This window comes from Wolffia australiana, chromosome 1, assembly GCF_029677425.1.
Source record: "Wolffia australiana isolate 7733 chromosome 1, ASM2967742v1".
NCBI lineage: Eukaryota > Viridiplantae > Streptophyta > Magnoliopsida > Alismatales > Araceae > Wolffia > Wolffia australiana.
The window spans coordinates 18209818-18216790 of NC_135835.1; the positions used below are offsets into that span (position 1 = coordinate 18209818).

General features: G+C 34.9%; 1 long non-coding RNA gene across 1 annotated transcript; it reads left to right on the plus strand.

The window, feature by feature from the left end:
- The first annotated feature begins 295 nt into the window (after positions 1 to 295).
- LOC144716613 (uncharacterized) lies at positions 296 to 1622 on the plus strand. Its single transcript, XR_013584947.1, has 2 exons — positions 296 to 636; positions 725 to 1622. It is a non-coding gene; the product is annotated as an uncharacterized LOC144716613 (long non-coding RNA).
- Positions 1623 to 6973: the final 5351 nt, after the last annotated feature.

Here is a 6973-nt window from a genome sequence, read left to right on the forward strand (position 1 = left end):
TAGAGATTCGAAAGAGGGAAATATGGAGAGAGGGGGGGGGAGTGAGAGAGGGAGAAAAAGGAGTTAGAGAGAGAGAGAGGAGGGGGAGAGAGAGATAAATATGGAATTATTAAAGTAAAGTAGAGATTAGAGAAATATGGAGAGAGTAAGAGGGAAGAGAGAGAGAGGGAGAAAAAAGAGGAGTGAGAGAGAGACGAGGGAAAGAGATATAAATATGGATTTATCAAAATAAAGTAGGGAGTAGAGAAATATGGAGAGAGAGAGAGAGGGGGGGGGATAGTGAGAGAGGGAGAAAAAAGAGAAGTTAAGAGAGGGAGAGAAAGAAATATAAATATAGAGTTATAAAAAAATGTGGAAGGAGTTGGAGAGAGAGAGAGAGAGGATGTTATAAAAAGAATGTGGAGGAAACATGGAGAGAGAAGCGGAGAAGAGAGTAACAGGAGATTTACGCATGGAAGTCCGTGAATCCCTCGGTGATCGACCTGTGCCCTCCGAGCCTCCCGTATTAAACTCCAGAAAATCAGGCCGAGACAGTTCTTACCCACCACCTGTCATCGCAACCCTTTTCTTAATATGGGCAACATCGGGTTCCAGCCGTAGTCATCGTCGAACCGCGGACACGCATTGAAACTCTCTGTAATTCTCTCTCTGACCTGTAGTTTCGTCAGCTCCATTATTGGAAGTGCCTTATATTTTCTTCCGCGCCTTGCCTTTCTTTATGCAGGCCCCTCTCTTCGTGCTCCCTCCGCCTCAGATAGAACCCGAGCAGCGAAAGCGGCGAAGGCCTTATCATGGGCCGCCGCCGGAGCCGCTCCGGGAAGAACAAGTCGTCCTCTTCTTCGTCGTCGTTATCGTCGCTTGACGAAACAAGCATTAGGAGGAGCCTGTGGAGGGCCCTGTTAACTGCCATGAAGCCGTTGCACCAACGCCGACGTGAAGAGCAGCCGTCGCCGATGGCGGCCTCTCCGGAAACGGACGGTGGCGATGGCGAGATCGATATCAGGGCGGAGGAGTTCATCGCCAAGTTTTACGAGCAGATTAGACTGCAGAAAATGATGCCCGACAGCGCATGCTGAGGGATGTTAGATTCCACGCGTTCATTGTCTTTCTATCGTTTGTATCTGGTTCAAGCTCCAATCATCATTATGTTTTTTTTTAGTCAGATTCGGAGGTTACGATTGATGCTGTATTAACAGGCATGAACATGATGTGAGAAGCATGATCTGTTCGTAGGAAAATTGAGCTGTGAGAAAAAGCATGGTGCCCAAGTTAATGAAGCATGCATTTCATGACCTCAGAAATCGCAATGCTCGTGATCCAAATAAAAGGTACCAGTTTTTGGACGATCGGTGATGTGTTTCATGACTAAAAACTTGGGTATTCCCTTCAAACGCGTGTCGCCACGTTGACATTCTGTCTCTAAGTGACGAGATTTAGGCATCTATGGATTGATAGCATCCCAAGGGAGAGGTTGGAGTTTGAGAATGGCCCCCGCAGAACCTGATTCACGCGTCGTTGAGATCCTCAGCAGAACCCGGCCTGTCAAGATATGAATTGTCACCTTTGTAGACATTGAAGATCATTTGTTTGGTTCTTTATGTTGGATTAAGGTTTGTTTTCTTCATTATGCAAACTATAGTTGGGTTGTTTTTTTATTTATTTCTATATCTTGAAGTGATAGTTTGTTTCAGTAAAATATCGTGAACTAAAGTTATTTGATGTACCCCATCGTGAGAAATTCCCGTCCCTCATATTATCATCTTTTTTATATAATGAAAATTTGTCATCGGAGACAAGAGTAGAAAACTGGACATTTTAGTGATAAAATGTGTTCAAGAGTTTGGAAAAATATTGTACAGCTGCCAAGTTCCATCGTAAACACGTATATTTTGGATATCTTCATAAGCTGACGGCAACTATTTTACACTGAAACATTTTATTTTGGATATATTCTGCCTTTTAGGACTCAATTGTACATATTATTCTCTTATTCCATCCGTAAAATTGGAATTTAGATAAGAAAATGAGCAGATGAAGATTAAAATTGTATGAGACATATAGACAGATAATCCACAAGAGTTTTCTGAAAAGTTTGACGCGGAGATTTGGATTTTTTTGTGATAATGGTTCTCATTGTTCTCATTGGAGTTTTAGTTCTGATATCTGGAACCCGCCTTGATTTGCCTTTTGATTCCAAATGGCATACGGACTTCAACATTTAAAATTTTGAGTACATGACAATTATCATTTTAAGTGCATGCCAGTTTTCATTTACTCAAAAACATTAAAACTGGTTCTAGAATGAAATGATATTATTAACATAAAATTCATCTCAGCTACAATATGGAGGGCTTTCCTAACCTGTACAAAGATGGAATTCAATGCCTAAAAATTCAACATCTGTCCTGATCGCTCGTATATTTCAGTTTCCATTATTTCTTTCAATGATTATAATAAATTCGTAGGGCAACATTCTGGATCATGAGATGATCTACTAGTGCTTAGAAGGGAATTTAGCTTAGATTATCATGTTTTATGATTCATTAACTAATTCATTCTGACATATTATGAAGTATAGAATAGGTTTCCCAAATTAAAGGAAGAGAATTTTTTGAAACATATTGGATGTTCTGCCTTGTTCATAATATATTCGTAGAGTAATCTACTCTTACCCTTGGTTTTCCCCTTATAAATTTTTTTAAGAATATAGATTTAATACACTGGTATTTTATGAAAATAAAGAAAATAAGTATGATTGAAGGAAATCTGTTAATATATATAAATATATTGATTAATTATAAATACTAAATTTGTATCATACACCATAAGTGAAATTTCAAGTTTAACTGTCACATAAATTTTCTATCTTGTTCAAATAAAAATCACATGACAGAGCTTAAGTCAAATTTTTCAAAATCCATTTTTTTCTTATTTACATAAAGTATGAGTAAGATCATATAAACTAATTGATATATAAAAATTAGCAAATATGCTTTCAGTTTTTGCAAGTCCTCAATTTGTTAGTTGTGTTTATAATACACAATGAGAAAAAATAAAATTACAATAAGAGATCCCACAAGACATAATTAGCCTCCTCGTTCAACTCAATAAATCATAGAGATATGTTACCAATGAATTCTTGAGTAAAAAATATTTATAAGTCCTTCATTTTTGTTTCATGGTTTCCCTTTCCTAAGGTCATTGAATTGTTTAAGTATCAATTTTTCTTTTTATTGAGTTATTGGGCCTTGATCTAGATGAAACTTAGAATAATTCTCATTGGAAGACTAATAATGGAATCAAAATGACATTTACAAAATATTGAATCCAATCACCTGGACATGAATTGTATTTGTGCTTTGTTGAATCCTCAAGTGAGATCTGTCGAACTGCTCATGTGTGCATCCTCTAGACGTATACACATGATCCTTGGCATGGTGAATCTCATCCTTCACCTTGACGAGCTCTGTTCACTCTTCGCCATCACAATTATACCATCCCGATTGCATCAAGAATAGAGAGGAGCTTAGGGGAGAAGTGAGAAGAAGGGAAAGAGCCCTAAGCAATTCTGGCCTCGGTGAATTTTCTTATGGGTCTTCCCTTATTTATACTAAATGATTTTTTCATTAAAATTCCCAAACTTAAAGTATATATTTAGACATCCAAAAGGGCATCTGTGTGTGACCATCTAGGTCCATGTATCAATCTATTTAATGACTTTAGTGGCATGATAACCTTTATTGGCCTTCAAAATCAATTAACTATCATCATATAGATCAATAATGACGTATTGATTGAGCCCAATTGATAGGTTGAGTCTCTAGCCCATAGGATGCCATGCTACATCTCGTGCTCTAGAAGATAAAAAAAAGTGTGTATCAACTCAATCATGGAACATGTCTGTCATCGGTTACCGTATACGTATAGTCCCTCATCCATTCGACACTCCTAGGAAAACTAAGGTTATGGTTAAATATGAAACCCTGATTGGTCATCCAAACTAGTACTGTTATGTTAAAATATATTGGAGAGCTTGTCTCTGATATTTCGCTACCTTAGCCAAGGACTTCATTACATTGTCTTCATTGAGCAGACTCCTCATTTACCAAGGGTGGATGATCCCAAATTTACAATTCAATCATCTTAGTGTAATTATTCATGGATTCAAACTAAGACCGCTAGAAACTCTTAGGTAATGGTCAAAGTACAACCATCCGTCCACAAGACGTATTTGGTGTCTCAAGTCTAAGGACCGCTTACACAAACATAACATGAATCAACAAGATTGAAATTTTAAGATAATATCATTCAAGGATTCATACGAATAAATTCACTGAATTATTTTCGTTGAGATAGCACCCATTATCTATCCGTAGTCTCTCCACACTAATGGCTATAAGACCCTCCATACTAATCATATGAGTGTGACTAGATAGTGTTATTATGTCAAGATACTTTGATGTCCTTCTCAATTATCCTTTGAATATGAATATTTAGAACACATGCTTAGAGTCTAATATTTAGAACACATACAAAGTCTAATAATCTCTGTAGTAATATATCATCATGATTCCTTACGTTCAATCATGTATTCACACACTGTAATGAATATGGAATTAATGCACCTGTATTATATTAATGAATATGGAATGTGTGATTGGCTTACCAACCACATATATTTCCTTCACTTTCCTTTGCAAGTTTAAATTTCAGCATATATATCTGAATTTCTTCCATTTCTATCTTAAATAATTATTTTATATTCAGAAATTTTTAATTTTCATATAACTTAGGTTTTTATAATAAAATATGTGCTTTGGGAAAATATAAAATTGCAAGAGTTCATTTTAGTGAGCCATTTATTATGCTTACACAATCTTTAGCCTCCTAATGTATTATTCTTAAGAAACTAAGTTCATCTACAGATATTTTAATTATGATAATTATGTATTCTTAGAGTAAAAGATATGAAAATTATTCATAGTTAATAATACATTGATGAATTTCAAATAGGTTTGTTCTCCCTACTTCCTTGAATTTAGAGATTTTCATGTTGATGAACTTATGCAACTTAGGCTCAAATTCTCATTGGTTGATGAAGCTTGTCAAAAATGTTTCTTCAGTTATAATCTGAACCTCTTTTTTTAATTCTATTCAAAATCATCACATTTATTATGGAATTGGATTTCTTGGGATGAATATTAATTCAAGTCAAATATTTTTAGTCCATTGATGAACCAAAAAATAAATTTAAATGTAAATGTGGATGAAACAAAAATCTTTATAATTTTCCTTATGAGCATAGGGCAAGTAAGGGTCGAATCCACAGAGAGAAAGTATTGAATACGTGGATTTTAGTTTTAATATCTTTTTTTGATTTTTTAATAGTTATTTTAGTAATTTAACCTAAATAAGTAAAATCCAACTAGTGAAAAATAATCCAGAATGATTGGAAAATAATTTTTCTAACTAACCTAATTTATTAAGATTTTATAAAATTATTTAAGATTTTATTAATATTTATTATAATAATAAGTAATTCTAAATAAATATCTTCGCTAGGCTTTGACAGCACTGGGTGACAATTGATGTCATTATACGTGAGTGGAGTAGAGTAGATAAAAGAGATACTGCAAATGATTACAATCAACATGATGGTGGATAGGTGCCAACAAATGACAAAGGGGGTCGAGTTATGACCATTGGTTGTCACTGGTGCAACAGAGATGGAGGTGAATGTGCTTTGACGAGCGACAGACAGGCTGTGTGTGATAGTGGAAACCTAGGCTATTGACAATGATAACCTTGGAAAAAGGATGAAGACATGAGTTAGAAAAAAGACAAAGATCACATTAACCTGGATCGTCACATGTCCAACTGACTGAATGGTACTTTTTCTCATGTATCTTGATCTGAATGTCACTCCTCTAGTCTTTCATTTTTGGAGTAAAAGAATGGACCAAAATGAGATTTTGAATTACCAAATCACTCTGCGTATCATAATTACAAAAAATCTAAGGTTGCCTTCTCTAAAATTGGGTATTCTATTTCAAGATTTAAGGTCATTGACTTCAAGTCAATCTATATATTTTGATGAATTGACCATATGAAATTATCATGGAATTCCCTGACCATATGAAATTATCATGGGTCAGACCAAAACATCTTAATTTCAAATTTTAATGGTGAACTATATGCTTTATGTGTGACTAAATCCTAAATTTCTATATCACTTGGATTTTTTTGGTTGGTCAAAAACATCCACAAAGAAGAGGCTACTGTTTATAAGTAACCTTGAGTAATTTAATTAAATATTTTATACAGAAAAATATACATCAAAAGTGCCCTTCCATGACATTGTACTGATAAGAGATAGACAAGGGCAAGAAAGGTAAGACTTCTCACACCAATTCAAAATTTGTGTGCATTTAATGCTGGTACGTACTATCTCTTAAAGGGAAAGAACGTCCCCTTATTTTAGCCCTAGTTTTTGAAGTTTAAAAGGTCTCTCCTCAAGCACTCTCTTTGTGATAAAGATATTCCATGAAATAAAGAGAAGGCCTTCAAGCTTTTTCACCCATTGTTAACATCTCTCGTAAGGCATCCAAGGGAACAGGTATGTCTAGGTTTAATGTCTAGGTTTATTTTCTCTTTTTTGTTGATTTCTGATTGATCAAGAGGAAGATCGAAATGGAAAGAAGAAAAGAAAGAAGTAAATAGAAAGGAAAATAGAAGAGGCAAAGATCTGAGGTTTGAATCATCAAAAGGTGCACATTTCCATTCTTATGTATGAGAGGACTTTAAGGAATGGCAAATTTTGTGGATATAGGAATAGAGATAGTTAGGGTTAAATTGAGATAAGGTAGAAGAGATTTAGAAGTAGTAAGGTGAGAGATATTTTAAATAAAAAGGGGAGGAAGTTGAAGATAAAAAAGAGAGTAGAAAGAACGGGTATTGAATAAGAGAGAGCTAT